Here is a 24,264-nt window from a genome sequence, read left to right as displayed (position 1 = left end):
AAATTTTCAATTTTTTTTCCTTGCCTTCCCTACACTGGAACGGACGTGCGGGTGCGGTGTTACATGCTCTTCAAGGTAACACTTAGTTCATCCAGTGACCATCTACTCTCTCTAGATACACATGTGCTATCTAAGAGTCAGATAATACTATGCTCCAGGCATCCATCCATTCAAAGTATATGCACACATACAGTTTCTGTTTCACCCACCCAAGCTGTTGTCCTTCCACCCATCCTTGCTTCATCATTGACCCAGCCATGCACCATACCATATTCTTTCCTTCCCAGCCACCTCGGGGGCCAAGCAAACACATATCATTCTTCTTTGCCAGCCATCATAACATTTCTCGTCCTTCCACACTTACTTACACCCTTCTTTCGCTTTTCGTTCATCCCATCCATCAAGTTCATCTAAGATTGGGATTCTTCTCACCAAAAACTTCACAGCTAAGTCGAAGTACATTTAGAGGAGGCTACTACCTGGTTGATTTATAATACACCCGTGCAGAAAGCACACTATGCAGTCTTCAATCTCAAAAAGTAAGGAATATATAGCTTACCTCTTCCCGCCACCACCGTGCGAACCCTCACAGGAACGTCCGGCACTTGCACCGCCTCCTCCCCAGAGTCCTCGTCCAACACCACCACCTCCGCGCTGGCCCCGCCACCAGATGTTCCACCTACAAAGTACATTTAAGAATGTTAGAATACACCACTCACTACTATATAATATTTGGTCTAGGAGGAATAAACAAATGTTAAAAAAACGAAATACAATGTAATAATTTGTAACTGTCTACTCTAAAGTAAAAATGTCCCTTTTTCCACAAGAAATGTGTCCAATTAATCGTTAGCACTAAGCACTTTTCCATTTTCAGTTAAACGTTTACTTTTATGACAAATTTGATTTTAATAAATGTGTTTACTTTTAATAAAGCTTTTAAACTTAAATAGACTCTGTGGTTTTTGGTCCTCCAGACTAGAGTGGATGAGCTAAAGGTTTTGGAATTTTTGCAAGCATGAGTGCCTCTGGCACTTCTTGACTCTGACTCCGTACTCTTGTCCTGAGTTGGATAATCGAATGATCATTGGGGATCAATCATCGGTGAATTTGGGAGCTAAATGACTCTGCCACACTATCTAGTCAGTAAGGAGATTGGGGGTTCTTCAAAGTCTGATATCACTGAGGTATGTGGAAAGAAAGTCTACCTGCGCCTATTATAATTGATAAACAATGCACTATTTAGTGTTCATAGTTCGGTTTGTGCAGATTTGTCCCTGCAACAGTAGTAGAATGGATTGTCCTCCTATCCAAACCAAAAGTAAAGTAGTATCTTATTCTTTCTTGGTGGTCATTCACCTTTTTATTGTTGGCAATTGTCAAAGCATAAACATTTAGAAGACTTGAAAAGACATTATGGACAATCCCAGAGGACTGTACTCAGTGCATAGAGCTATTGCTGACTAGAATGGGAGTCCAATGGAATTGCCAAATGTGCAATCTTAGTTAGCTACACAGACAGACTAATAAGAATAATCTAGTAATACCACAGGGAGTCATAGTCGAGGCAGGATAAGAATTTAGATCCAGTCTACAAGAAGATCAAAGACGATTTAGAAAAAAACGAATGAGGAACGCTAGGAAAAAATAGGTACTCTATATTAAAATTAAAACTTACTGGGGCCAGCAAAGGAGCCCTCGCCTGCCTGATCCTGGCCTGCATCCTCCTGAACAGCACCCTCCTCCTCCTCTGTGTCCTCTTACCCTTGGGGGGAGCTGATGTACAACATGAAAGAAAGAAAGACCAGAAAACATGGATGAGATTTGTCAACCAAATCAAACATTTCAAAAGAACAATAACAAAATATTTTGGAGAAATAGCAAATAGATAGACAACTATTCCATGGGATGTATTGACCTATCTCATGTGGTATACTACGTTATTTGTATTGCCTGATTTGCGGACGGTTGACTTTGAAAGTTCCTATGTAACTCACTAAACAGACTACTAAAAAGGTTTGCCTAGGCCTGGCAGGCAGCAGTCCGCAGCACGCAAAGTGACAGACAAAGTCCATCCTGCTTGCAGATCAGTGAATACTCAAACTATCAATCCACCGACCACCACCACTATTTCTTCTTATAGCCATGTGTCTAAAGGAAGGACTGGACTTCAGTCTGTTGGGGCTGATTTAGAAGTCCCTTGCGGCTCATTTTCCTCCATTGTTGCGTGACTTTTGTGACGCTGCGACAGAACAAAAGAGTCGCCATGGTGCGGCGTATATATATTAAAAAAAACGCATATGGGAGATGCATCACGTTGTAAAGCCCTGCGCCATCAGGGGGCATTCCGGCGCAAGGAACGAATCCTAAAAGTGGCTGAGGGAAATCTACAAGATGTCAATCAGTCACTTTTAGGACAATGATGCGTGACTCAACCCCTGCGCCTGCTTGAAGCCGACGTACGGCTTGATGCAGCATTGGGGAGATAGGGCACCCCAGAGCATTGCTGGAGCTGCGCCATCGTTGGCACGCAACTCCAGCAATGCGCCGCCTTTACGGCACAGATGCGTAAGGCTTCTGTGACATTTTGGGCCAATGGGTGGTGGTGGCATGGCGCACAATTACTGCCGCATCCCTGCTACTTTGCAGGGATGCGCCGGTAATTGAAAATATGACCCTTAGTGTCTAGCATTACGCAGTTCTTTACACTACACTCATACATAATTTCTCAGGCCAATGAAATGAACACAAAATACAAAACAAATAAGCATAGTAGCAAGCAAGGCTACTGAGAAGGAGAGCAGTGCACCTGAAATGCATAGAAGATTTTGAAATATAATTTACCTACAATGTAATCGGCAGCATTATTGCTCTTGGTAAAGAACAAAGATTTGCAAATAACAGAGCCGGATAAAACAGATTAGTGATGAAATAGCTAGAAATATCTACTACTACTCACCAAGCCCGGGGACCTCTACGCCGAGCGCGTCCAGCAAGTCCCGTTCCCGGTCCATGACATCCGTCCAGCGGTGGGTGGCCTGGTTATAGGTGCGCCAGACCCCAGAGAGCTTAAACATGGCCCGGCACACCTTCTCCCACCGCTTCCGGCGCTCCCGGATGCCATAGCCGGTTGCGATCTTGCCGCCTCCCAGGATGGTCTTGGGGAGGCGGCGCTGGACGTGGAAGATGAGTGCGGCCACCTCCTCCGCGCTAAAGATCTCCCGTGGCATCACTAGCTCCCCCCTCAAACGCCCGCACGGGAGCCGGGCACGGGGTGCGGGACCCTTCCCCTTCTCAGGGTGCTTACCGGCTCCCTTTACCATGGTCTGGGCAGAAATGAGTTAAATAATAAAGAAGAAATAGAATAGGGAAGAAGAAAAGAAAAGAGTTTTAAAAAGTAGTTTAAAATTAACAAAAAGTAGCAGAAAACACAAAAATATAGAGCTAGAAAAATAGAGGGATAGATAATAAGTAAAATAGATCAACTAAACTTCAAACAAGCAAAGGATGGCAGAGATTCAGAGAGGATACAGAAAGCATGCCCAGAACCATAGCAATGAATGAGAAACAAGATGGCCGCGCCCATTCACGACCGCGTGGGTAAGTTCGCGCGAGATTTTCCTCGCGATCACGCGCAAAATTGTACTAGCGAGCAGCACACTTTGCGAGATTACACATAGCGGCCGGAAACGGAATTACGTCATGCAACCAAGATGGCCGCGCCCGTGTACGACCGCTAGGGTAACTTCGCAAACGTATAGCTACAAGCGCCTTGCGAACACGCCAAAAATCACGCGAACATACACGCCGCAAAAAAAAAAATAGTGTATTTGCACGCATTTGCGGCTTCCGAAATCGATCTCGCACGGATTCGCGCCCCGCAAATCACGCGAAATTGCAGAAAAATGAATTTTGCTAAACTGAAAGCAATCAGCAGGTGCAAAAGTTCAAACTTAACATTAGTAACCATTCACTCTAGTGCTTCCTGAGGGGCCCCTCCAGAGTTCAGTTGCCTATTTGCAACTATTCCATGACCCTGCTATGACCCAAACAGCAGGCTCATAGAATAGCTACAAGTAGACCATAAAGGTCCTGTGAAAAATAATTGCACTGCAACAGAAAGCAAATTACAGATAAGGAAGGAAGCAGGTGCCAGCCAGACTGGAAGTTTCAAAATTACTGACACATTAATCACCCCCTAATTAATTCATGGCAGTTGAAGAAGGGCAGGTGTGCTTGCTTTCACTGCAACAGAAAGCAAATTACAGATAAGGAAGGGAGCAGGTGCCAGCCAGACTGGAAGTTTAAAAATAAGTGACACATTAATCAACCCCAAATTAATTCATGGCAGTTGAAGCAGGGCAGGTGTGCTTGCTTTTTTTCACCCCCATAATCTACAGTGATAAACAAACCTAATGGGTGGCAGTGAGGATGTACCAGAGGGTGGCATGGGTGTACCAGAGGGTGGCAGTGGTGAAACAGAGGGTGCTGTGAACCTGTGATGATAAACCAGACGTAGAAACAACATAGTCGCGGCCGTTGCGAGCCGAAAAGTAAGTTCACAATTGCGAAATGGTCCACAAATCCTCGCGAACGCTCGCCAACACAAAAAACTTAAAAATGCGCTAATCCGCGAGAGTTCGCGGATTTTGCGTATTGCGAATCCGTAAATTCGCAAATTCGCGTACGCGAGATCCGCTAGATCCGCCCATGCTTAGTGTGTGCCCATTGCAATGATTGGACACATGGATAAACCAGGAGCCCCAGCCAAGTTCTCTAGCACTCTCGTTGATACTGTCACCCTTATGGCAATGACATCTCCTAACTTTTTAATCCTGGGAGACCTCAATCTCCACCTACTAGACCCCAAGGACATAACTGCCTCCGAACTTCTTCTTGATCTCACTTCTTTTAACCTACGACTAGTGAACTCTGAGGCTACCCATGACAAAGGGCACCTTCTGGACCCCATTTTTACTAACATCCACGACCTTATAACCTGTACTCCCCTCCCACTGCCATGGACAGACCACTTCTTGATTCCTATCGACTGGCATCTCTATGTCCCGCCACCCCAACCGCCCAAAACCCGGGTCACTGATAGACGCTGGCACAAACTCTCGCCTGAAACATGGGCCTCCAGGCTCACGGAATCTCTCCCCCCCCTCTTGACCCAGTCACCGCTGACATGCAGTTTAACTCCTGGCTCACTCAATCATTGGAGGAACTCCTTCCCAAAACTAGTACCTTGAAACGAGCCAAAAGAGTGAACCCGGCCCCCTGGTACACCCCTGAGCTTAACTTACTACGGAAGGAGTGTAAAAGGACAGAGCGCACCTGGAGGAAAGACAAATCCACAGCCAAAAAAGATGCCTTCCGCGCCTCCATAAGAACTTATAAACTCGCGCTACGTAATACCAAAAGTCAATTCTTTGTTGAAAGAATAAAAAACTCCTCCTGCTCCACCAGAGAAACCTTTATCATCTTAAAAGAACTACTCAAAGTCCCGGACCCTCTGCCAGAGAAACTCCCAACACCTCTGAGGATAAATGCCATAAACTGGCAAAATACTTTGACGAGAAAATTCAGAAAATTCTCGCCACCCTACCCCCAGTCGACGAGGGTCGCCTCAAACCTGACCCAACCTCTAGCCCTCACCCGGACATCCCCGCCATCCACCTAGACACCCTCAGCCCGGTAACCATTGAAGAGGTCTCGACTATGCTCGCCACAATCAAAAGTGGTTCCCCTAGCGACCCGGTGCCTATGCGCATCCTCAAAAAAGTGGCTCCCACTATTGTCCCCCCTCTAACTGCCCTCATCAATTCTTCATTACTTCAGGGAAAGGTCCCCCCCAGTTGGAAAGCGGCTGTTGTCAAGGCCCTTCTAAAAAAAACTCTACTAGACCCGCTGGATTTGGCCAACTACAGGCCAATCTCCCTCCTCCCTGGAATTAGTAAAATCACTGAAAAAATAGTAAATAAAAAGCTCTCCCAGTTTCTGGACTCTAACAACTTGCTCAGGAGCTCGCAGACTGGATTTCGCCCGGGTCAGGGCACGGACACCGCCCTCCTGGCTGCAGTGGAGGAGACCAGATGCATTCTGGACACAGGAGGATCAGTGGCAGTGATCCTCCTGGACCTCAGTGCGGCCTTCGACACTGTCAACCACCGGGTTTTAATCCAGCGTCTCAGAGACATCGGGGTGGAGGGTACTGCCCTGGCTTGGCTCGCGTCATTCATAAACCACCGCTCCTTCCAGGTCTGGGAGAACGACACCCGCTCCTCAGCAGTCCCCCTCCAGTGCGGAGTGCCGCAGGGCTCTTCGCTAAGCCCGACATTATTCAATGTCTACATGTCCCCACTGGAGGAGGTAGTCACCCCGTTCGGAGTGAAAATCATCAGCTACGCTGACGACACCCAGCTAGTGGTGTCCCTATCCCATCCCAACCAAGAACCATCTAATCTCCACAGCTGCCTTTCCAAAATCCAGGGGTGGATGAATAATTCAGCGTTGAAACTCAACGGGTCCAAGACAGAAATCTTGCTTCTTGGTCAAAAAGGGCTCTCCCTTCCCCCTAACATATGGCCCTCCTGTCTGGGTGAACCCCCGGCCCCCAAATCGAGATCAAGAGCCTGGGAATCTGGCTAGAGAAAGACCTGTGCTTCAACACTCAAGCCAAAAAAACGGCTGGGATTTGTTTTGGGCTTCTTAGATCAGTCAGGAAAATCCTGCCCTTGCTCCCTCCCATCTCCCGGAAATTGCTAATCCAAGGTCTTATTCTATCTAGGCTGGATTACAGCAATGCCATCTACCTGGGAGCCCCCGAAGCCACCTTCAACAAATTACAAAGAATTCAGAGTGCAGCGGCCCGGCTTCTCACCAACACTCCGGCCAGATCATCGGCCAAACCAGCTTTAAAGCACCTCTACTGGCTGCCAGTAAGAGAAAGAGTTAAATTCAAGGCTCTCTGTCTGGCCCATAAACTCTTACAGGATAAAGGCCCCCCCATCCTCAAAAATTTTATCACGCCCTACAAGGCTACAAGATCCCTCCGCTCTGATCACGAACACCTCATCACAGTTCACAGAGTGAAAAAGGCCCGTACTGGCGGACGGCGATTCTCTGTGAACAAGGCCAGCCTATGGAACACCCTCCCCCGTAAACTAAGGACGGAATCAGATCACCTCCGATTCAGGAAACTACTGAAAACACACCTCTTCCCCTGATCCCTCTTCCCCCTTTTTTCCCCGACAACCCACCCTCTCGTCTGTCTTGGTCTCAGCGCTGGGATACTTCCGGGTTACTATGCGCTCTACAAAACCCTAATAATAATAATAATAATAATAAAGTGACCAGAGGCGGCTCCTCAGTAAGGGCGAAGGAGCCTCACCACACTGAGTCAGTCAGTCCGCAGAAAATAAAATGATTATGTAACGATATTATCATTTTATTTCCCACTGAACAAAGGAGTCTTGGGTGGAGCGGTAATGTGCACTGTATATTGCACATGTTGGGTTGGCCAGCTGTTTCAGATCGGCCAAACAGACATTATTGATTGTTAATATTTATTTAATTGAGATTTTATAGTGTTAATTTTGGGAAATAATTTGTTATTAATTAATTATTATTCGGCTGTTAATTAATATTAATGAATTAATTGGTAATTAATAGTGGTAATTGTGGAATTTTTTAAGGTGCATGTTGTGCCGTTTATAGGGGTAAAAGGTGGGAAGTCATTTATTTTTAATTCGGGAAGTAATTTATGTTCAATTAATTAATAATTAGTTGATCATTTATATTAATTAATTAATTGATATTTAATTAGGGTAACTTGTTTATTTTTGTGTGTGGGTTTTACTTTTATAGGGGTAAACGGTGGGGCGTACATACATTTTAGTTACTTTATATTTAGTTTTTAAATACTATTTGTTTTTTAATTGAAAATAAGTTTTAAGTGTGTAATTAATTTGTTTACAGTTTAATTTTTATATGTGTGTTGTGGGGATTATAGGGGTAAAGTGCTGGAAGGTAATTCATTTTTATGAGTTTTAATTTGTTTTTTAATTAATAATATTTGTTTAATAAGTAATTAAGTATGTTAATTATGGAAGTACATTTGTTCTTAAATGTAGATATGGGTTGTGAATTGTGTGGTGTTATAGGGTAGGAAATAAAAACGAATAAATATAATACGTTTTTGTTTCTAAATATTTTCTAATTAAAAATATTTCTTTGAATATTATTTTTTATTTTATTTAATATAATATAAGTAGGTATTTGTCACATGTATTTAACATTATAATATGTTTTTTCTTTTTTAATTTATCAGATTAAATGTATTTGTAATTTAATTTTTAACATATTTATATATTTTTTAATGCAATGTGTTATTTAAATATTTTTGTTGTTGTTAATATTTTGTTTGTTTTTAATGTTGAACTGACTAGAGTAGAAATATAACCAAGAAGTGGGCCGCGACTTTATTTTGGTATGGGATCATTCGGGAGACACTGCCCTGGTCTCCACGAAGGCACCCACTGGACTGCGCTCCCGCTGCGACAGGACAAGTTTTTTCATAATATATATATATATATATATATATATATATATATATATATATATATATATATATATATATATAAATATATATATATTTCCTCGTGTTGCTCCTTCCACCCCACACGGCCCATGGTAAATGAAGCGTGCTCCGGTGAAGCCCACCGGAATTTCAATTATTTTTACAGTCCAAGTGAAAACGCTCTCTCAGTTCATTCCAGTTGCAAAATGTTTAATACCAGTTACGCCTTTTGAGGAATGCAGTCCCCTTGCTCACACACTGGTCAGTGGGTTTGTTGTATTTCTATCTAGGACCCTAATTCGATATTCCTGATTTATGCCCTTATGTGGTTATAATAAATAATATCCTTTTAAAGGCATAAGAATCATATCCATATTTAGTCGTAGCCCATGCGGTTCACATTAAGCAAAGGCTACTTTCCCAGACTCCTAGAAAGTACAACGAGTTCTCTAAACAACACAAACCTCCAGCAACCGGGGAAATCCCCATGGATTTTGTTTTGATTTGTCCTAGAACTCCTGTGAGCACTGTAAGAACGGCCAGTTCTTAGTGACATCTTTATTGACGTCTTATGTCCAACCTTACGTCAAACCCGGCACCTTTCAGGTAGAAATATACCAACGTTGCCTTAACCAAACACACGGTGGTTTGGAGCAGAGAGGCTATCTACTTGCCCGAGAGTCCAGCTGATGCGAGAGCCCACGGACGCCGCCCTCCCTTTTGATGCACTGAGAGAAACGCTGTCTTTTCTCCTGCCGAGAAATCCAGCTCCGGTGTTCTCAGCCGCCCTCGCGGGTTGCTGGGATATCGAGTCCTGAAAGAGAGATACCAGACCTCCTGCTTTCTATTACCCAGGTACGGAGCTGACTAAACCCTTAAAGAGAATTCTTGATTCAGATTCTTGGCAAAACCAACTTAACTTAAACTGCTACTTACTTACTCCTTCTCACGTATTAGGCTTAGGTCAGGTACACCGGGGTAGGCGTATTTAGAAGCACCAGTTGAGTACGTTAGTCAATGTATATATGTATGTATATATTTTATCCATTTTAAAGTATCATATGGCTAAGAAACCATATCAATGCTTTTACAGTATTATTTCATAATACTCCTTTTACTGTATGCACTTTACTTTATACTAAATATTGCAATTGTGGCAATTCATTTCTCTTGCATGAGAAAGAAGACTGCTCAATAAATAACACCTTTTATTGAAAACGCCCGTCTCTCTATTCTCTGCACTCTGGTGAAACTAAGTATGCACGATTGACTGAGTAAAATAGCGGTCTATTGTTTTCACACAACTCTAGAGATACACTCTTATTCTGAGGGAGCAAAGTTGTCATGTTTATGGTTTTCAGAAGCTAATCCCTTCTTGTCTATCCAGGGAGGTTAAACTCCTCCTTGTTTATTCGAGAATGTTTCTTGTGACTTCTGAGCTAGCTGGCAAAACTAATTAAGTCTAATATAGTCAGTAGAGACCTAGTCGACCTCAGTCCTATGTCTACACTGCTGTTTATATTATTCCAATGCGCAGAGCCTATTGGGACTATAGGAACTACACTACACTGCTGTACATATAATGCTTAGACATAGTTGAGGGACAATTCACTTTGCAGGAGTGATGTATTCTATTGTATGGTGCACACATTTTTTGTTGTTTGTTAGGAGCTCTTGCAAACAGGTTATATGTGCCAGTAATATCTAAACTACTGGTTAATACCAGATATCAAGGCAAGCACCTCCAAGAAACAATGATGGATAATGATATGGTAAGCAAAACTATCGTAAACCTATCAAACAGACCACTAACAACACTAGAAAAAAGAACTTTGTGTCTTGGCCTCTCCTTTTGCCCTATCAATCACTTTAATTACCCAGAAACAAGAAATGACATTTTTAAATACATTAAAAAGGCAAAAATAAAAAAATGGCACAAACTTTACAAACCAACCGAAGCAGGGCCTTGAGAGCCAGCCTAATTCTTGGTACTTTATGTATCAAGCCCCAAATAGCGCATCAACAGAGAATGATACACTACGCATTAAAGATATATGTCCCCTATTAGCCATGCAAGGCCTTCTAGCAGAAACAGACCCAGAAGAATCAGAGTCACTTACAGGTATGGGCATCATCACCAACCAAGCGACTAGAACAGAGTTCAAACCCAAATATAAATTCTACCCGAACCTGTCACATGATAGCATCGACACATTTCAAGACACCATGATGCATGAACTCATGAAAACACGGAAACAAAAGAAACAGAAAGGGATCAGTTGGAATATATCCCAAACTCAGAATGACATAAGACGATACTCTTGTGATCTGCCCTTCAGATAAAGGAGGGAACATAGTGATATGGGATTTGAGACAAAGAAATGTACATACAGGAAGCACTAAGGCAACTTGAAGACCAACATTTCTATTCCAAAAGTGACATAAGGGAATACAATAGAAGTATAATAACCATGTGGGAAAGACTAGATGGGTGAAGAACCGACGAAATACTACACTGGGAAGAATTCTGCTACCTTAAGCGTGATTACCCAAGATTGCCTATCTTTTACTTACTCCCTAAAATACACAAGAACCCCACTACACCACCAGGGAGACTCATTGTTTCCTCGATTGGGAGTGTTACAGAGAACATATCAAAATATGTTGACTATTTCCTCAGAAATGCCCTCACCGAGTTACCATCGCATGTAAAGAACACCAAGGACTTCCTGACAAAGATACAGAATAATCATGGACAAAAAATGTGAACTTAATAACTATGGATGTGAACGCATTGTACACTATCATTGATCATAACCTAGGGATAAAAGCATGCCAACACTTTTTAGATTAGAGACCAATCACATACTGAGAACACACAAACATGCTAGTTGAGATGATAAGATTCTGTCTCACTAACAATATTTAATGTTCAATGACGAGATCCATAAACAGGCACTTGGCACAGCAAGGGGGACATTCTTTGCCACTAGTTTTGCCAACCTATTTCTAGGGGCATGGGAGGAAGAAATACGCAAAGCTCCCAGCATGCCACAAATGTGGAACCAGGTTAATACCTGGCTCTGCTACATAGATGACATTTTCCTGATCTGGAAAGATAGTGCAGAGAGTGCTATCAAATGTATTAAACAGCTGAACAACAACATGTGTAACATCAAACTTACTTACAACATGAGTAAGAAGTCTATAGAATTCTTAGATGTAGAAATAACAACAGACAGTGATAAACTGAACACAAAATTGCACAGGAAGAGCACAACAGGAAATAGTCTTCTCCAAGCTCTCAGCAGCCACCCAGATGCACTTAAATGGAGCATTCCATTTGGGGAGCTGCTGAGAGCAAGAAGAAACTGCAGTACTGAGGAAGCATTTGCTTTAGAAAGTTAAACAGCGCAGCAACGTTTCAAACAATGAGGTTATCCAAACTGGGTGATCAAAAAAGCCATGAAAAAAGTCAAACGCATAAGTAGAGAGCAAGTCCTGCAGGAGAAAGTGAACAGGCAAGAAGACAACAGAAGTAGAGTTATCCTAACCTATAATGAAGAATCCAAATGGTTTTCTAAAATCTTGAACAATAACTGGAACATCCTTAAAAGTGATCCAGTAATCGGACATGATTTGCCAGATTCTGTCTCACTGACAATATTTAATGTTCAATGACGAGATCCATAAACAGACACTTGGCACAGCAATGGGGACATTCTTTGCCACTAGTTTTGCCAACCTATTTCTAGGGGCATGGGAGGAAGAAATTCGCAAAGCTAACATACAGGAAAGGGAGAAGCTTTAGAGACATCTTAATGAGAGGCAATATCAGTCCAGAACAGAAGATGCACAGCCACAACCTACAGGGATTTGTTTTCCTGTGGCCATTGCAAAGCATGCAAAACCAGTGTGATGGTCAAAACATATGATACCCCTGAGGCCATCAAACAATTTCTGACATGCAGCACTGCTTTTGTAGTTTATGTACTAGAATGCCCATGCAAGATGAGATATGTAGGGAGCACCACCTTTGCAACAAAGAAACGGATATTAGAACATATATGCACTATACATAACAAGGAAAAACACTATCCAGTGGCACGCCATTTCAAAGAGTACCATCTCTCTCAACAGCTCACTTCTGAAATACTTTATCATTGGGCAAATCCAAATGGGGATAAAGAAGGCAACCGCACACTTGAAAACGTGAATCATGGTACATAATTGACATGCAAACGAGAAGCCCATGGGTCCACAACCAGGATGAGGAAATGATTATACACTTACAGGAGGAGTAGGGTTGCCCAAGTCTTTATGAGCCTCACCATATCCAGATACAGTTAGATGTTTACTAGTTAACTCTTTTTACTGTGCAGCCATATGTGTGTATGTTGAGTAGCTTTGAATTTTTTTTCAGGCTGGTTTCACTTTTTAACCCTCACCTCTTTTTTTTTATTTACTGGAGGAAAGGAAGGTACCGACACTCATCTGTATGTAGCAGTAGAGGTCACCTACCATTTTCTTCACAAATTGGAGGAACCAGCACTGATCTTGGTTAAAGATAATTCACTAACTATTTATTTTAATCCTAATAGTTTGACATAATTTGCACAATTTACACACTTATCATCACAGGTTTTGATATTTGCACATAATACACAATGAATGTGAGAGTTTTCAGATATCAATTTGCTGACGTTGGGTGCAGTTCCTACTGTGAGCTTACTCAAATTTTGGGACAGCCACCTCAAGACCTAGATACCTTAGGGAGACAGAAGGCTACTAACATGCTAATATGGAATCTTAGACTAATAGTCATCAGGTGCCATACAGTAAGACTATGTACATATGCCCTACTAGGCAGTATCACAGAACACTAAACCAGCCCTTGCTACTAGAGCGAGCACAATGCCTCTCATTTGTCCTCAGATACCGGGGTAGAGTATAGCAATCCCCACTATGGGAACAATATGAGGATTTACTATAGATGATGCTTCCTCCACTATGGTTCGATAATTGTAATTAATGTGTATCTACTTCATCATCCATAAATGTACCAATCGTATTTGCATGTATTGCAGAAACGTTCTACCACAGAATATTTTAATTGTGAATAATAATTGCCTAGGTAGAAGTTAAGTTGGTCATACTTGGATACCATCTGCAGGGTATTACTATGTGGTTATTACATTAAAATACAGAAATGCATTACATTTGAACCAGACACCCTTTGCATCTAATATTATGAAGTAATATTATGCATTGGTGCAAAATAGACACTTTAAAATGGATGCCTTGGTTTCAACAAAATACATCACTCCTGCGAAGTGAATTGTCCCTCAACTATGTCTAAGCATTATATGTGCGGCAGTGTAAGCCACTGACCAATGTGTGAGCAAGGGTACTGCGTTCCCCGAAACGCGTACCTGGTATTACAAACTTTGCGACTGGAACGAACTGAGAGAGCGTTTTTACTTGGACTGTAAAAATAATGTATACATATATATATATATATATATATATATTAGCTACTGGCGATAGCCAGTAGGTATATATAGTTAGGATTTTTTTCCTATGGGATTTTTGAAAATTCTATGTCGAATAACTTTGGCGTTTGAGGACAGAATTGGCTGAAATTTTCAGGAAAATGGAACATTTTGTTTTTGAGCAGCCCCTGAAAATTTGGGGGAGTTTCGTCAAGGGGGGGCCGAGAAAAAAGGGGGGTCCCAAAACGTGTTTTTCCCATGCAATTTTCCATAGGGCGGTTGGCCTCACTTTTAGCCTGAACGGCTGAATGGATTTACACCAAACTTGGCAAAATTGTAGGGACTGGTAGCCCGATGTGCCTTTGCTATGTCTCAAGATATAGGCTCCAGTGGTTTTTACGAAAATTAACTTTGAAAAATATATATTGGGCTACATTGGGCTATATATATGTTGGAGCCCAAATGTAGCCCAATGTAGCCCAATGTAGCCCAATGTAGCCCAAAGATGGCCACCAGAGACAAAAAAAACAAATGTAGCCCAAATATCAGCCAGATGTAGCCCAACTATAGCCCAATGACAGAATGTCCCAGAGTGTTCTAAAGAACAACTAGAGTGCTAACAGTCCTACTTATTACAAAGGTATGGCACACCTGAAGCCATCTTGATTGGAATAAAGTGGTAACTCTTAAAACATTTAATTTAAAAAGGAACAAAATGAGGGGGTTCATTTTGCCATAGAAAGTATGATTAGCGAATATATGACGAAATCCCGCATACCATCAGTCCGCAAAAAAAATCCCGCATGTACTATTAGGACGCAAATTAAAATAACGAAAACTTTTAGAACGAATATGCCTTTAGCATACACTAAACAACTAAACTACCCTAAAACCCTAAAACACTACCCCCAGCATGACCCTACACTACACAAAAAGTACAACACTACCCTAAACCCTAAAACACTACCCCCAGCATGACCCTACACTACACAAACACTACAACACTACCCTAAACCCTAAAACACTACCCCCAGCATGACCCTACACTACGCAAACACTACAACACTACCCAAAACCCTAAAACACTACACCCCAGCATGACCCTACACTACGCAAACACAACAACACTACCCTAAACCCTAAAACACTACCCCCAGCATGACCCTACACTACACAAACACTACAACACAACCCTAAACCCTAAAACACTACCCCCAGCATGACCCTACACTACGCAAACACTACAACACAACCCTAAACCCTAAAACACTACCCCCAGCATGACCCTACACTACGCAAACACTACAACACTACCCTAAACCCTAAAACACTACCCCCAGCATGACCCTACACTACGCAAACACTACAACACTACCCACAACCCTAAAACACTGCACCCCATCATGACCTTACACTACGCAAACACTACAACACTACCCTAAACCCTAAAACACTACCCCCAGCATGACCCTACACTACGCAAACACTACAACACTACCCTAAACCCTAAAACACTACCCCCAGCATGACCCTACACTACGCAAACACTACAACACTACCCACAACCCTAAAACACTGCACCCCATCATGACCTTACACTACGCAAACACTACAACACTACCCTAAACCCTAAAACACTACCCCCAGCATGACCCTACACTACGCAAACACTACAACACTACCCAAAACCCTAAAACACTACACCCCAGCATGACCCTACACTACGCAAACACTACAACACTACCCTAAACCCTAAAACACTACCCCCAGCATGACCCTACACTACGCAAACACTACAACACTACCCTAAACCCTAAAACACTACCCCCAGCATGACCCTACACTACGCAAACACTACAACACTACCCTAAACCCTAAAACACTACCCCCAGCATGACCCTACACTACGCAAACACTACAACACTACCCAAAACCCTAAAACACTACCCCCAGCATGACCCTACACTACGCAAACACTACAACACTACCCAAAACCCTAAAACACTACCCCCAGCATGACCCTACACTACGCAAACACTACAACACTACCCAAAACCCTAAAACACTACCCCCAGCATGACCCTACACTACGCAAACACTACAACACTACCCAAAACCCTAAAACACTACACCCCAGCATGACCCTACACTACGCAAACACTACAACACTACCCAAAACCCTAAAACACTACACCCCAGCATGACCCTACACTACGCAAACACTACAACACTACCCAAAACCCTAAAACACTACCCCCAGCATGACCCTACACTACGCAAACACTACAACACTACCCAAAACCCTAAAACACTACCCCCAGCATGACCCTACACTACGCAAACACTACAACACTACCCTAAACCCTAAAACACTACACCCCAGCATGACCCTACACTACGCAAACGCTACAACACTACCCAAAACCCTAAAACACTACCCCCAGCATGACCCTACACTACGCAAACACTACAACACTATCCTAAACCCTAAAACACTAAGCCCAGCATGACCCTACACTACGCAAACACTACAACACTACCCTAAACCCTAAAACACTAGCCCCAGCATGACCCTACACTACGCAAACACTACAACACAACCCTAAACCCTAAAACACTACCCCCAGCATGACCCTACACTACGCAAACACTACAACACTACCCTAAACCCTAAAACACTACCCCCAGCATGACCCTACACTACGCAAACACTACAACACAACCCTAAACCCTAAAACACTACCCCCAGCATGACCCTACACTAAACAACCACCACAACTCTACACTACACTAACACAACACTACACTACACAACACTACACCTCACTACACAATCACTAACCCACGAAAAAATTAACACAAACCCACTTACCTCTCTCGTCATCGTGGTTTTCACAACGCAAATGCATTTACCATACATGCCTTTAAAACGTAATTCTTTGTAAAGGCATGCGCGATAAATGCACATGCGTTTTGAAAAAATGCGGGATAATGGTATGCGAGGTCAATGACCTTGCGGGATAATGGTATGCGGACTGAAAGTCTGCGGGATAAAAAATGCGGGAAAATGGCTGCAAACCATGATTAGCAGCAGACTTCCCTGGTGAGCACTAGCTTTACTACAGTGATCTAATGAGCAACTAGAGTGCTAACATTCAGAATTTATGGCAAATGTGTGACACATCTCAATGCCTTCTTGATAGAACCAAAGTAAACAAGCATTGAAAATGCAATAGATCTCGCCCTCGTTTAAGTTAAAGCCATTCTGTTTGTAATGAGGTGGCTTTTTAGCTTTGCTTTTATTAGTGTTTTTAAAACTTTCATGTAAATAACATGCATATGTATGCATATATGTATATGTATGCATGCATTTATATTTATATAGATATGCAGATTATATATGTTTATATATGTATATTACCTACTGGCGATAGCCAGTGGGTATATATAGTTAGGATTTTTTCTCTATGGGGTTTCTGAAAATTCTATGTCTAATAACTTTGGCGTTTGTGGACGGAATTGGCTGAAATTTTCAGGAAAATGGAACATTTTGTTTCTGAGCAGCCCCTGAAAATTTAGGGGGGGTTCGCCAAGGGGGGGCCGAGAAAAAAGGGGGGTCCCAAAACGCGTTTTCCCCATTCATTTTTCCATAGGGCGGTTGGACTCACTTTTAGCTCGAACGGCTGAATAGATTTACATGAAACTTGGCAAAATTGTAGATATGGTTTGCCCGACGTGCCTTTGCTATGTCTCAATATATGTGCTCCAGTGGATTTTGAGAAATTAACGTTTAAAAAAATATATATATCTGTGACAGCGCTCCGGTTAGCGCCCCGGTTCGCGTACCTGACGCGTAACGGAACTTCGCGAAGCGAAGCTGATTGGCTCTCCGGTGTCTGTCAACATTCTAAACAGTCCGGAGCGGCCGCCATCTTGTCTCTCGGTAGATTTTACGCCGTAGAGGCGCGTCCCGGTACGTGAACCGGGCAGCTCATCGGGCAGATCACCGGGCAGCTAACCGGGCAGCTAACCGGCAGCGTAGCTGTCAACATTGTAAACAGTCCGGAGCGGCCGCCATCTTGTCTCTCGGTAGGTTCGAGAGACAAGATGTGGTGAAAAAAGAAGGGGGAAATGAAGGAAAGGGGGCAATGTAAACCCCTCCTGACCACCTAGGATTGATGAGGGGGATATTAAAGTCCCCCGCGATTTTTCGCGGTAGAGGCGCTTCCCGGTACGCGAACCGGGCAGCTAACCGGCAGCGTAACGGGAGTCCGCCATCTTGTGTTTTTGGAGCGTCCGGTTCGCGTACCGGGTAGCGTCCCGGTAAGCGTAACAAGGGGAAAACCAAGAGAAACATTAAAAAAAAAAGTAAGGGAATAGATTTCCAGCAAACTTGGCAAAATTGTAGGGACTGTTTGTTTGATGTGCCTTTGCAAGGCCTCAAGATATGTGCACGTGTGGATTTTGTCTAATTAAGGTTAAAAAAAAAATATATATCTGTAAGCGTGCTCCGGCACGCTTACGTTACGGGTTTTGTTTGCGCTGCAGAGCCGATACGTCACGGTTATGCGACGCGTCATGAGGCGTCTCACGTGGCTACGTGATACGTCACGTAATAAAGAATATATTTTACAGCTATAGATATTAGCTTTTAAAAAACCAATGAAATTCACTGAAAAAACCATAGGTTATAGACCATATATAGTTAGGAATTTGCATTTACAAAACCTTGAAAATTCACTGAAAAAACCATAGGTTAGAGACCATATATAGTTAGCTGGACATTTTATTGACATAAAACCAATGAAATTCCATATATAGTTAGTTGCACTAACTATATATCGCGCACCCGCAATCCACTGCTGATGATGTCACATATTACATCATTCATGACATGGTCAGTGACATCACTGATGACATCACTGATGACATCTCAAATGACATCACTGATGACATCACTGATGACATCTCAAATGACATCACTGATGACATCATGACACACCAATACCAGTTACTACATACGCACTCACTGATTCCTACGTCTACACACACATTCACTCATTCACCCATACAATCACTCATACATACAGTCACTCATTATTACAACACTATCATATGCACTCATACACCTATGCAGACACTCACACACTGCCACTCATCCATGGAGTTACTCACACACCTAGTCAGTCCTGTAAAGAATCAATCACACTTCCATTTCCTCATCTATACAGTTAAACACAGAACACCATACTTCAGTGACATCACTGATGACATCACTGATGACATCTCAAATGACATCACTGATGACATCTCAAATGACATCACTGATGACATCATGACACACCAATACCAGTTACTACATACGCACTCACTGATTCCTACGTCTACACACACATTCACTCATTCACCCATACAATCACTCATACATACAGTTACTTATTATTACAACACTATCATATGCACTCATACACCTAGTCAGTCCTGTGAAGAATCAATCACACTTCGATTTCCTCATCTATACAGTTAAACACAGAACACCATACTTTTCACACATATACTAACACATACTTACTCTCTTATACAATCACTGATACAAGTACACATTGATATGCACAGAGTCACACACCTCCCAGCCAGCCACACACACACTCAGTCTTCCATACATCCACTCATTCTTAAATATGTAAAACATATTTAAACTTTACAAAAACACACAGACACTAGATGATGTCATCAGTGATGTCATTTGAGATGTCATCAGTGATGTCATTTGAGATGTCATCAGTGATGTCATCAGTGATGTCACTGACCATGTCATGAATGATGTAATATGTGACATCATCAGCAGTGGATTGCGGGTGCGCGATATATAGTTAGTGCAACTAACTATATATGGAATTTCATTGGTTTTATGTCAATAAAATGTCCAGCTAACTATATATGGTCTCTAACCTATGGTTTTTTCAGTGAATTTTCAAGGTTTTGTAAATGCAAATTCCTAACTATATATGGTCTATAACCTATGGTTTTTTCAGTGAATATATATATATATATATATATTACAGCTACGTTGCTCCTTCCATCTCCCCCCTTGCCCTAGGCAGTGGATTGCTGTGGCGGGCGGAGCGGGCCGGGCATTTTACTCCATGACACAGTCAAAATATAAAGCGATCACTCAGAGTAGTATTTCCTCATCAGTGGATGGTTTAATCAGTTACGCTTTTTGCTTGCAAGGCAAGCTTTTTCACACAAGTTTGCTTTATTTTTTGACTATTTCATGTATATATATATATATTACCTACTGGCGGTCGCCAGTAGGTAGTTATAGTTAGGACCTATTTTCCAAAGGAAATCCGCAACATTCTATTTGAAATAACTGTGGCGCCGGTTGATGAATCTTCGCGAAATTTTTAAAAGTGGTGGGGCGCTCTGGTCTGCTCCTATCATGAAAGTCTTGGGGTGATTCGTGAAGCAGGGGCTGAGAAAAAATGGGGATCCCAAAACGTGTGTTCCCCATGCAATTTTCCATAGGAACCGTTCATCGCGGCTTTAGCCCGAATGGCTGAATGGAATTACACCAAATTTGGCTAAGTGGTAAGTCTTTGGTTCAGACTCCTGCCTTTTGCTTCAATTGTGTAAATCCGTTCAGTAGTTCCTGAGAAAATTACAATTATTAGGTGTGGGCGGAATTTGGGTAATCGCGCTACGCAAATCTCCGCGAAAAGGTAAAAAATCTCTGCGTACACGAAGAAATTCAGCGGAATTGCTTGTTTGCGATGCTTTTTGTGAATGCGAACAAGCAAAAAATTTCGCAAAGTCTCGGAATGCAGAATTTTGGGCAATTTCGCATTCTCCACAAAACGCGAAATTACACAAATTCCGCAAACGGAACGGAATTTCCCGCCCAGGCTTAACAATTATAAGATCATATTTATCTATGGCCTCGGTGGATCCGCACATCTTGCACGCACTCTTAGCGCACCGTCCCGATCATGCGCTGAATGCTAATTGGCTGTCAAGTGGTTGTCAACATTCAAAACCAGGATGTATTGGCAGCCATTTTGTGCCTTGGTAGAAGCGAGGATCGAGAAAATAGTGGGATAAGTGTTCAACACATATAAAGAAGGCATGTAAGAAACATTTTGATCATCTAGACCTGCTTAGGCGTTCCCCCCCAAACATTTTTTTTGGGGGGGGGGAAATGAAGAAATGTGTTTTGGGTGCATGGATCCACCGTAATAAGAATAAAAACGAAGCAGAGGCTCCTGTGCTTGTTTAAAAAATTAGCTACCTGGGAGTGCCAAATCCCGGGGTCTAAAATATTACATTTGATGGGGGTCCAGCGGGGCCCTGTAGCCCGGGGACCGCCATTCCTCGGTGCTACAAAATAAATGGGTGAGGGAGCTCAAATGTCTGTCTAATCCCTGGGGATTACCACCCTTCGGGGCTTTTTATAGTTTGAGAGGGAGCTGCGTGGTCTCCATTCTGGAGCAGTCGAAAGCCATGGGGAACACCACCCCCCAGGAGCGGCTCCTGCTGTGTCTTGGGGTGCCTACCCCCATAACACTGCTGTTTGCTATGGCAGGGCGGGAGTCAAGGTTCCCGCTGTGTCATAGCCAACTTGAGGGCACATTAACAAGTGCCATTTCGCCGCAATTTTTTTAAAAAAGCCAAAAATGCGGTGAAAAGTATATTGCCCTATTTACTAGGTGACGCTAAGATGCATTAATGCATGTTAGCAGCTGGTTTGCTAAGGGCTCGCCTCGTATCTAGGGGTGGGCGGAATTTGCGGAATTGCCATTCGCAAAATGTCACAAAATGGCAAAAAATCTCTGCAAACACGCGCAATTTCGCGTGCTCGTGGAGATTTCGGCGAGCGGGGCTTCTTTGTGAGTTCACATGCCTCTCTTGTTTTCATAAAAGGTCTTCCTGTTGAGCTTTACTTTTTGTGATAGCAGCATCATGCCAGAATGAATCCTGCCTGGCATATTTATCCAAGAAGACGCCACCGTTTTGTGCGATACCTCTACTCAACTGGAGTGCTTTCTACTGCCTAATCAGTAAGTGCTACCTCGTTGGGTAAATGTATAGTGCTTTTCCCACACTACAGCTGCGTAAAAGGTCCAGAAGAGTTGTCTCCAGTGACAATGTGTGTATAACTTTGCCATTGTGCCGAAGGGCGCCAGGGTCCCTTGAGTGAGCTGTCCATCATAGTTGGTAAAGGGTGGGAAGACAGTGCACACTGCTAGTGTGTGAGGCGGGGCCAAACGAGTGGGCTTCTATGCCAGTTCACATGCCTCTAGTGTTTATAAAAGGTCAGAGACCGATCCGAGCAGCAGATGAGGAGAAAGAAGCTCCTGGTCACAGGAACTGCACAGGGATTGCGCTTGTGAAAGTCAAGGATCCAAAGGCCTCCATCAAGCATCACAGCTAATTTTCGAGGGTAGATATGGGGAGACAGCACACCTCCCCAGCCTCAACAAAGCTCATGATTTTTATGGGCTTATTAATGAGTTACTGAATTTGAGCTTAAACTCAGGGACCTGCTTTATTTATATCTGTATGTGCTTCCTGTTGAGCTTTAATTTTTGTGACAGGAGCACTGTGCCAGAAAGAATCCTGCCATGCATGTTATCAACGAAGATGCTTCCGTTCCGCCGCAGATTGATCTGCGACGGAACGGAAGCATATTCGTTGCCGAAATGCAGAAATTTTGCACGTTCCTTGAGTGGAACGGAATTTGCTGCCCACCCCTACTCGAATCTCCAATGAGTTGCAATGTAGATGTTCTCAGTGGCAAGGTAGGTGTTTCTATGAGAATATAAAAAGGAAGAGGGAGGTATGACATTAGCGTTAAATTTACAAGGCGGCCCTGGATTTTAGGACCAATAGGGAAACTCGCTAATTGCGGTTTATGTCGGATCCTAACATCAGTTCTGAAGTAGACTTAAGCATGTTTAATATGCAAGGTGATTTGATATATTAATTCCACAGTCTTATATTAATAAGCTTTTCACTTGCGAACATAAATTAGCGCTGTATTTCTCGCGATATTGGGGGCATATTTACAAGGAGAGCTTTAAAATTATCGTTGCTTTAGCGTTAGGAAAGTGTTGTTAAAGCGGCCATAAAGGCTTAATAATAGGCTTTTTAGAATACGTGAGAATTCCAATAGAAGCCCAGGTTTACACTAGAACATTTTAACGCTGTCGTTGATAATATTCCCCCAAGATTGCTATGGCAGAGCGAGAGCCTCGGCTCTCATTCTTGCATAGCAAACAGCAATGTTAAAAAACTCTTCCGGTAAGATAACAAAGGATTTTGGAGTCCGTTATCACCAGTTTTAGTTGTAGTTTGCTGTCGTTAAAGCGGCAACAATTTTAACGCCGTCCTTGTAAATATGCCCTTAAGTTTTGTAATGTCGACAATCCCGTCTCCCATTTCAAAAGGCACGTAGTATTTAGTGAAGTGCATTGTGACTCGTGAAGCAACTCTGTCTAATTATGATCGATAAAGAATTCAAAGAGTTGTGTACTTCTTTTGTTCGTAATGTACCTAGGGGCAGATTTGAAAGTCCCTTGCGCCACTATTGCATCGCTTTTATCATGGGGGAAAAGTGATGCAAAAAAGGCACTAGGGGCTTGAAAATCTGCTACACAGCGTTCTGTCTTAGTTTGCTTTCCTCTCTGTCATGTATAGGATCCTGGGTAAATATAACAGTTTCTGTTCAGCCAGTACCTTTCAACCCTACCCCAAACTGCAAACTGCCTGTTACCATAGTAACAGTTCATGGAACACTTTAGTGAGCACACAGGTTATAAATTCACCACACAATGTTGCAAATCCAAACAGTTACTGTGCTGAAGTTTTTACAATTTTCCATAGGAACTGTAAATCGCAGCTACAGACTCTGGTAAGGAGCTGGTAAAGAGTTAGCCTCAGTATTATACTTCTAGTTATAAACACCATTTCTATTTTTAATTGTTTAATGTTTTCTAAGCATTTGATTATCACACTAAATAATAGTGAAATGTTGTCAGAAAAATAAGACATATATACTTTTTTTATTCACTTTTATTAAAACAACAATAAATAACTTGAAACCTAACTTTAAGATAACAATATATTAAATAACTAGAAACATAAACTTAACATAATAATATAGTTAAAAAAATGTGAGATGAACTCCAA

The sequence above is a fragment of the Lissotriton helveticus genome, chromosome 6 (genome assembly GCF_964261635.1).
Source record: "Lissotriton helveticus chromosome 6, aLisHel1.1, whole genome shotgun sequence".
NCBI classification, from domain to species: Eukaryota; Metazoa; Chordata; class Amphibia; order Caudata; family Salamandridae; genus Lissotriton; species Lissotriton helveticus.
Note: the sequence above shows the minus strand (reverse complement) of the source record.